The sequence below is a fragment of the Anas platyrhynchos genome, chromosome 5, assembly GCF_047663525.1.
Source record: "Anas platyrhynchos isolate ZD024472 breed Pekin duck chromosome 5, IASCAAS_PekinDuck_T2T, whole genome shotgun sequence".
Lineage (NCBI taxonomy): Eukaryota > Metazoa > Chordata > Aves > Anseriformes > Anatidae > Anas > Anas platyrhynchos.
The window spans coordinates 51,822,890-51,831,860 of record NC_092591.1 but is presented as its reverse complement, the minus strand read 5'-3'; the positions used below and the strand labels follow the sequence as shown (position 1 = coordinate 51,831,860).

Sequence of the window (8,971 nt, the reverse complement as noted above, 5' to 3'; positions counted from 1 at the left end):
GGCTCTTGGCTAGAAATGAGCAAGATGTGCTAGAATAAGCTGTCATAGAAGTGCAGAACTGATTAGGAAAAGATACCTAAAGAGTTATTACCAGAATCAGATAGTCCCTGAGGGACAGGGAGTCAAGTCTGATATGACAACCAACAGGGCAGGGACCTCACCAGCCAGGATCCAGCCCTGCAGCACCCAAGCAGGACAGCCAGATTCAATCAAGTCTAGATCAGCAGACACATTTGTGGTGACAAAGCAGATCCACAGCCAAATCAGGTCACCAACCCACAGACCACATCCAGCAAGGGTAGCCAGGATTAAACATAGTCCAAATTCATGCCATGGGTCATCAACAGCAAAATGCTCAATCAGGCACAGCTACAGCTGGTTCCTACTATCACTTACCTACTACATCTCAAGGAAGATACAAAAGCCCCATGGCTGAGCTTAAATAGAGCCCCGTGGCCTATAGGTAGGAGGGGGACGTTGGTGAGGCCCCAGGTGAGGCTGATTTCTCTTGTTAGTGCTATTAGGTTGAGTTGTGCCCTCAAAGCCCTGACAATTGTTAATGTTCTCTGTCAAAATGATAGGAACTACTGTGTGGATGTAGTCTGTCCTGTCCAGTATGCTGTACCTGAATGACTGGAAAAAAATTCCTTAATTAAAGCTGTACATAATACTTCATGATGGTGAAAGGATGAGAACTGAAACATTTTCTAACATACTAGAGGAATGGTTTGAAATAACAGAATGCAATTTAACAAAGCCAAGTGCAAATTTCTACACTGCTGTGTCTAATCTAAGATAGCAATCCTGAGCTCTTGCTAAAATCAACAGTCAACAGAGAGAGGAAATCATCACTATAGGAAAATGCATAGAACAACATTGTACACTGCCCCTCAGCTTAACAAGTGCTAACTCCTTTAGCTAATGTAACAGCTACTTAATATAGCAAGGTGTCCACAGAAGCCCTAACCTCAGTTACCTCTTTTAGACTTCTAGAGTTATCTTGTGTCAGATAATTTGCAACCAGGTAGTAAACAGAGAAATCTGAATTTGAAAAAGTCTAATGAAATACTCTTTTGGAAAAAAACACGGTGAGGCCAACACTACTCCATGTTTCCCTCTACCTCTGTATCAGTGTTCTACTTAGAAGGCATACGGACAGTTAAATTCCAGTTTACTGTACTTGCCACTGTGCTGTATTTTTGATAGTGCCACAATTTTGCATAGTGCTGGCATGTCCCAGACACAGGAATAAATAGACGGTATTTTTCTATGCCAATGTTCTGGCTATGTGAAATGACAGAAGTGTGTAGTAGGCATTCTTTATATGTAGGAGAGCCTTGTATGTGCTGCAGTGCAGAATACTAGCAGCTATAGACATAAATGGGTAGGGTTAGTTGCATGGGAAATGTGCATTTTTATTTTTGTCTCAGCTGCTTCTTTAAAAGATGTCAAGGCATCATGATACAAGGACAACACAGTCTCTGAGCTAGAAGAACTATTTTTGAAAAGCTGCTGGTAGAGGAGGGGCTTCAGTCTCCTACATTGAACAGCTTGTACCATTATGTATGCTATCAGATTAATTTGTATTACCCAAATTGCTATAGCTATTTTTAGTGCCCAGGAAGTTTCTCTGTCCTTCTTCATAAACAAACCAACCCTGCCTAATACTAAAATACTTCTGCAGTCACTAACCAGCACATTCTGGATTCTCTTGCAGGGGAAAATCTGAAAACTCCTACCCTTCTCTTTCAGACACCCCTATACACAGAATATTAATCACAACTGTGTCATTCCATTTGTAATGTTTTGCTCTGAGGACATATAAAACTACATTCAAACAAAGCTCAGAAGATGAGCTCTAGGGATTCTTATGGTAAAAACAAGCCTTCAGCAGAATTAAAACAGTGATGCATCTTGCATTGCAACAAATGAAAACATTCCAGGACTACTGCTGAGAAAATGCATGAAACAGAATAAAATAGACCGTGAGTGACATAAAATTCTATTTAAAAATTGCCACACCATTTAAAACTGATTTTTTATTTTTGTTGTTGTAACGTACAGTAAACAGTGTTTTTTCTAGACCTATGCCTTTGGTTTCAGTGAGCACAGTTGGGGAACACTGTAAGGGTAAATGTCACACCATCTGGAACCTGCAAGGGACTTTGGCTCCACACTCAGATTGTTGTATAGTGTGTTTAAAATAAGTAAATAAATAAATCTTAGCAATGAATTGCTCATGATCTTTTTTCCCATTATATTGCTTTCATTTTATCCATTCCCCAAAGTCAGTCTAATTCAGGCACTAAAGCATGCAAGGTAAGTGAAAACTAAGATAAATATATGTATTATACTGATAATATATATTAAAAGCACCATTTGATGTTTTAATAATCTATGTAAAGTCTATTTCTAATATAGGGGAGAACTACTGATATTGTGCAGGTATAAACGCATCAGCTCTCATGGATTTAATGCTAATTTATAGCAATGATTAACCTAAACAATATATGTAAACACTGCCAGGCTTCTAATGCAAATCAAAGAACAATCAGATGTCATGCATTTCATTAAAAAAAAAAAAAGTAATAATAAATTATCACTGCACACTACTCTGAGGTGTAGAAATAGATTAAAATCTTGAGGAAGGATGCTAATGAAGAATTCTTCTAGCAATGGAAGACTGCTGTTTAATGCTCAAGACCTTAGGGGTTCTTAAGTTTGTAATTCACCCAACAAGAACAGACTCCTCATACTAAGAGGCTTATTCTTTGTTTATATCCTTCTGGACAAAATAACTCTACTGAAATGTTGCATTATGAATGCTGCATGATGTCACTATGGTCTGTAAAAATAACATTAAACAAAAAAAAAGAGGGAGAGATCATTAGCTCATTTTCTTATTTTCCAAGACAATTTGGTGCTATACATATGCATATACATTTAGCTTCATGCTAAATAAAGAAGTATATTTAGTGCATCTCAAATAAACCACTGTAAAACTAACACAAACAAAATTTGCACATTTCCAGCTCTCCTTAAAAATTTTCATAATTATTAATATTATAGAGAGAATTGTCACCAGGTCCTAAATAGCCAAGACATCTCTGCTTTGCATATGAGGAAACTAATATGAAGAACTCAAGATTCGTCATTCCAAACTTTATTCCTACTTCATGATTTCTTCATTTCAGAGCTCAGCTCAAGGCACTCCGATCACTGCAAAAAGCTGCGGGCCACTCAGAGCTCCCTTTGGAGTTAATGGGAGATGGACCTACTCAGTAAGCCAGCGATTTGTGTCTCAAATTCTGCACCCTAACTTAAAAGCTGACTCAGTAAGAAGACCAATTTTCTATTTAAAATTCTTCAGTAAAAAGTCTTTCCACTTTCTGAATTTGTCTTTTATGTGAAATAGACTATTCTGCCTGTTGCATGCGGGTGTAAACTTTCTTGGAGATACTTTATAAACCAGCTCCCAGAAGAACTTGCACAAGGCAAAATTCTGATTTCAGATATGTTAAAATTCCATAGCTAATTTTATTTCTACCTTTTGGAAAAAAAAAAAAAAAAGAAAGAAAGAAAGTAAAAGAAAAATAGCTAAATGTCATGGGAAGTTACACATTATCTGTACACGTCTTTATTAAACTTCCAATATATACTTTGAATATCCCATTCTATTATTTCCTCCAGTGTCTTTCCACTTATTATTAGAATGAAGACAGAGATATTGAAAGGCTAAAAAGGTACAGTTGCGTCCCTTCCCTATTGCCAACAGCCTTAGAGTTGATATAGCTTTTCTCTAGATTTCTCTTCCACCGATGTCATTCTTTTAGAAGTTCAACGTAAAGGAAAATGTGGTGCCCAGCTATTTGATGGAGGAGGACAGAGGGCAGGCTTCATGTGTTGCTGCATGTTGCATGAAAAAGCAGGAGTAATATTTACCAAGTCCTAGATAAAAGTGAATTTAAACAAAGCTCTGATAGTTAACCAATTTGAGAGCAAATGAGTCGTTGCACATTGAGGCTGTTGTTGATGATGGTGCATTGTGTTTGTGATAGTGTCTCCCTCAGCGCTTTTGATTGCTATTAATGCAGTCATGGAAATATTTTCAAGAATTGCTTCACATGGCCCTAGCAGGGAAAAGAGAAAGGGGGAAAAAGTCTGCAAAATAGCAGAACATCCTGCTGCAGTAGAGTCAACTCCGAAATTTGGCTACTGTAGTTTGGTTACAGAGCAGGATGTGTTCAACTGTTTTTTATTCTTATGCAGATTATTCATCTTATTTGTCAGATAGTAAAATAGAGATAAAGTGCTGAGACTGAAGCAGAGGCTGTAATGCTCTTGGTAAGCTCTGCTTACCAAGCATCATCATCTCTGAAGACGTTTTCTTCTTTCCTTTTTGATTTGAATGAGAGCTAAGAGATGTTTTTGTGTTTCAAACCAAACAGGAAGATCCATATAGCTGTACAGAAAATGTGCTTCACCTCTTGTCCAACTCTAGAATATGTGCTTTTATGCAGCTAGTCTCTCAGTGACTCCAGGAGGTGGTCTTCTATTTAGCACTAATGAGGTCTGGAGGAGGAAACCTCTGAAAGCATTTCCTACTCTGCCATCAATTCCCTATTGTCTACAGGTAGATCACTCAGGGCACGGCTGCAACAGTAGCCAAGTATAGCACAGAGATTCCAAGATCTTACATTCATATTGCACTGCTTAGTTAGGAGCCAAAAATCATGAAATCTGAAAGGAATCTGGCCACATCTGACATTGCTATGACAGGCCTTGTAAATTCAGTCTTTCGTCGTTACAGCTTACTTGTTCAGAGGCTGTGCTGGAAGTACTGTTTCTGGTTCTCAAGCAGCCATGAACATTGCTACCTCAAGGAGGTATGTTTCACACTTCATTGCACAGTACAGACATGCCAGCAGTCTGCCTGAGCCTTGAAATCCTACCTGTAAAGCGAGGACAATGGTTTGACCTATAAACTGTAAAGATGCAGCAAGTAATATATTTTGACAGTATTGTAAAGCTTCCCTAGAGCTCAATATACTGATGAGGGCCAGATGAATAATGCCGATGTTTGAGAACTGATGCAAAACTGCACAGAGTCATAAATTTGATTCCTTAGAGCCAGTGGATACTTTTGAAAGCATCACAGATTTTGCCAAATTCTAAGATGAATTAAGGGCAGCACCGGTGTCAGGGCTGGGAGGATACTCACAAGCATTAATGTCCCAGATCAGCCTCACCTGGAAGCCCTATCTGCCCCCCTCCCACCTTCTCGCTGCCCATAGGCCCATGGGCTCTATTTCAGCTCAGGCATGGGGCTTTACTTCTTTTTTTGAGCTGTGCTATGCAGGTGTATACCTTCAGCCCTGTCTGGGTCATTGAGCCTTACACCACAGCTTTATCTCCTGTGGCTTTTGTAAGGGCTGGGCATGCCTGGGGTTGTTGCAGGTCTTGTCTCTAACTCAGCTCCTGTGGGTTAATGCCCCTTGGTATTCCCACAGCTTATGGAGGCACCTCCTTGGACCCTGCTTGAATCCTCCCAGCTTTTGATGAGCTGCTAGCCCTTGCTGCTCCTTACCAAGTAATGCTAGGTTCAAGAGATCCACCCTATCTGATGCCATGCACAATTATTCAGCTGGCTGCCTCCACCCACTTTCAAAGAGAATTGGCTGGGCTGCTTTCTCTGGATCACTGAACGGTTGAGAAATGAGTTAACACCAAAGACCCTGAGAGAGGTAAGACATCGAAGGCTTGTAATGCTCAGGTCTTGATGGTACTGAATTAGAAATAACAATTATTCATGCTCTTAATCTTATGACAAGCCAAGATTGTTCCTTTGGAGGGGGAATTTGTGATTTTGACCACGTGATGGGGAAGACAGAAACAGCCTTCCGACTTTAGACACAAGTAGGTATTTCACCAAATGTAGTAGATGTTGAATTATGAGGATTCTGGAGGACAGAAAGTTAACATTAGCCTGTTTGGAGCACATGGAGACAAAGCACATGCAACTTCCATTTTAGCAGCATGCTTGCAATGGTACTGCTGAATGCTGAACTGGACTGACTCTCTGCTGTGCTGTAAATATGTAGCACATACAATGGATTTTACATCTTCAAGGTGCTTTTGGGATGTAAATTAACCAGTGGCATTTTGATAATAAGAAAGAAAAAGAGACAGAGATTAAAAAGATCAGAATTATATCAGCAGCAGTGAATAAATGTTCTACCTGTTTTTCTGATACAGTCTCAAAGACAGCAAAGAACCAGGTAAAATATAGCACTGATAAGAAAAGTCTGTCAGTCTTTAGGTTAGTTTGGGATGATAGCATCTGGAGGAAGGAAAGTGAGAAGGAAATCTAACATAATTTCTACCATGCTTTGATAGTGTATTTTCTGAAAAAGAAGAAAGATTTTTTAAATTGGTAAAAGTACTGGGAATTTAATTCTTGGAGACAGAAAATCTCCAGTTATCCACAGAAAAATGTGATGTAGTTGCACTACAAATTACTAACAATTAATTCTACTTTGTATATCACTTTTCAGATAAAGGCACATTGCTTATTTTCTGTTCGCGAAACTACCAGTGATAGTGGTTTGATATTATATCAAGAGTGTCTAAATGTTTTATGTAGTTCATCAGACTTCTTTAAAATGGTGCCTGATTTTTGACTTAATCTAGTCTGAATTCCAAATCCATAACCAGGTGGTACATTTTTCTATGTATTTGTGATTTTGTGGTGTTACTGGTGGGAGAAGATAACAGAGTTAGTGGGGAGTATTTGTTTGCTTGTTTACCCACACCATGGATATGACTTTTCCTAGTGATTATTCCTTCTGTTATAGGGGAATTACCTGCATTTGTGTACACAAACTTTTCAATAAGTTAAAATTTATGTCAAAAGCAGAGATTTGCACCTGCCTCTTTTGTGCAAAGAAACAGTTTCTTGACAGGTTCTACAAACTATTGGTCTGATGGATGAAGTTAAACCATAATAATTGCTCCATTGATTTTAAATAGAGCACACCCTGATGATTTAATGGAGACCCATCGCCATAAACTCCTATGACTCCTACTGTTGCTTCTTTCTATGCCTGAGCTCTTACTTGCTTTGTCACTAAAACTAGACAGAATATTGTACAAAGGTGCCACAAAGCTCACTCTTCCTATCAGACATCTCAGTTTCTCCATCTGGTATTTTATGTCAATTAACAAATTAGAGCATGAGTGACAGATGTAGAAATAATAATTAGACTTTACTTCCTCCCCTCTCTGGAAGGGCTCAATTTGTAATGAAGTGCATAAACTTTACAAGTGCATTGAACATGTTAGGTAATCCTTATGGTTTCTCTACAAGGTATCAATTCCTCCTTATTTACTCATTTTGCACATCAAGAGATTGATGGGAATTAGGTGTTTCTGTCTTAAAGCCTCATACAAGATGAGGTTGTGATATCTATTCTGTAGTGGCATGCTTATACACTGAGGGCTTTTTGCTGCCCATGCTAAACTCAAAAGCCAAACTTCCAGGACAGGGTTAGTGGCATTAAAATATAATGTTGACCCCAAAACATATAATCCTTACTATTTCAAGAGTTTCGCCGTGTTTCTCTGTGTTGTTTCTTCTTTGCTAGTCCTCTACTTTGGTTAACTCTGTTTCTAAAGTTGTATCTTCTGGATTGCTTTGGAAGAGAAATGTCTTGAACATTGCTGAGTTTAGCATGTTTTATAGGACATATTTTCTGTTGCGGTAGTCACTTCATCTTAACTCTTCTTCAAAGGCAGCAATCTCATCTACCAAATGAGGAAGTGAGTTCTCTGAAAATCTGTAGAGGTATATGCATCTTCTCTGAAGAAATATAAAAATTGGACTGCACTGGCAAGATAACCAGGAGGATTAAATGTGTACCAGCTTACTGTTTCACAGAAGAACTTCAGACTTGGTCTCTAGCCTTCCCTCAAACCATCTTCTCCAGGATACCTCGTCCAGACAAAAAAGAAAAGTTTTCCTATTTCCTTTCACAAGCTATGTGCAGGGAACTGAAAGATGTCTAGAGAGGTGACTACCACAAAGAAAGACATGCTTTCAGCCTTCTCTGAGATGCCCCCAGTCCTTGTCACTGTCTGGTTTCCCTGTCAGACAGATTTAGTGCACTGAACTTATAACTCCTGGTAAAGAGACTAGACATAAACCTTCCAGTTTGTTGCATGATGGAATTACTCTGCTGTAAACGAGCAATGAATAAATGTACTAAAGGAAAGCATCACTTTTTGTGGGTTCACATAGTATACAATAAAAATATATAGTCCCCCAGTTATAAAATCTATCAAAGTTTTTCAACAGTCCCATATTTTTTACATGCCTTCACAACTGCGAGCAGCTGCCTCTACATATGTTCCTTGATTTTATGCCCACATTACAATGGCATCGAAGCACTTCTAGCTGTGCAGGCACATTTTTTATCCACCCCCAGCCTTCTGTTGCTGGGACAGTAAATGCATTTGATGGAAGAGGAATGGGGGCATGAGGGTAATATAGAGTATGTGGCACAAAGCCTCTAATAGAGGTTGACAGAATTAAATCATGGATATTTCCTACCCAAACTGTGGTGCAGTGTCCTGTGTTAAGCATTCAGTCAAATATATTTACTCTGGTAGGCCTGTTTTATAAGAAGCCTTGTTTACCTTTCATGATTGGGGTACAATTTTATGTAGTGGCTATAGTATAAAAATCTCAAAATACTTAAATGACTTTTCTATGATGGCCAATTTTCTCATAGCTGAAGCATAGGCATCCCCAGAGAAGAACACAACAGATGCATTTTAGCGGAGTATTGGGGGATCCAGGGGTATCCTTTTACAACACTGAGGAATTTGGGGACCCTTTGGTGGCATATAGTGCTCTCCTTACAGTGGAAGAGTGGAAACAGTGTTCTTCAGATCTCATTCATGCAGGTTTTTA

At 38.9% G+C, this 8,971-nt stretch overlaps 1 long non-coding RNA gene across 1 annotated transcript; it reads left to right on the top strand.

The window, feature by feature from the left end:
* Positions 1-5,327: 5,327 nt before the first annotated feature.
* LOC110353422 (uncharacterized) lies at positions 5,328-8,273 on the top strand. The gene is made up of 2 exons (XR_002403891.4): positions 5,328-5,744; positions 7,791-8,273. It is a non-coding gene; the product is annotated as an uncharacterized lncRNA (long non-coding RNA).
* Positions 8,274-8,971: the final 698 nt, after the last annotated feature.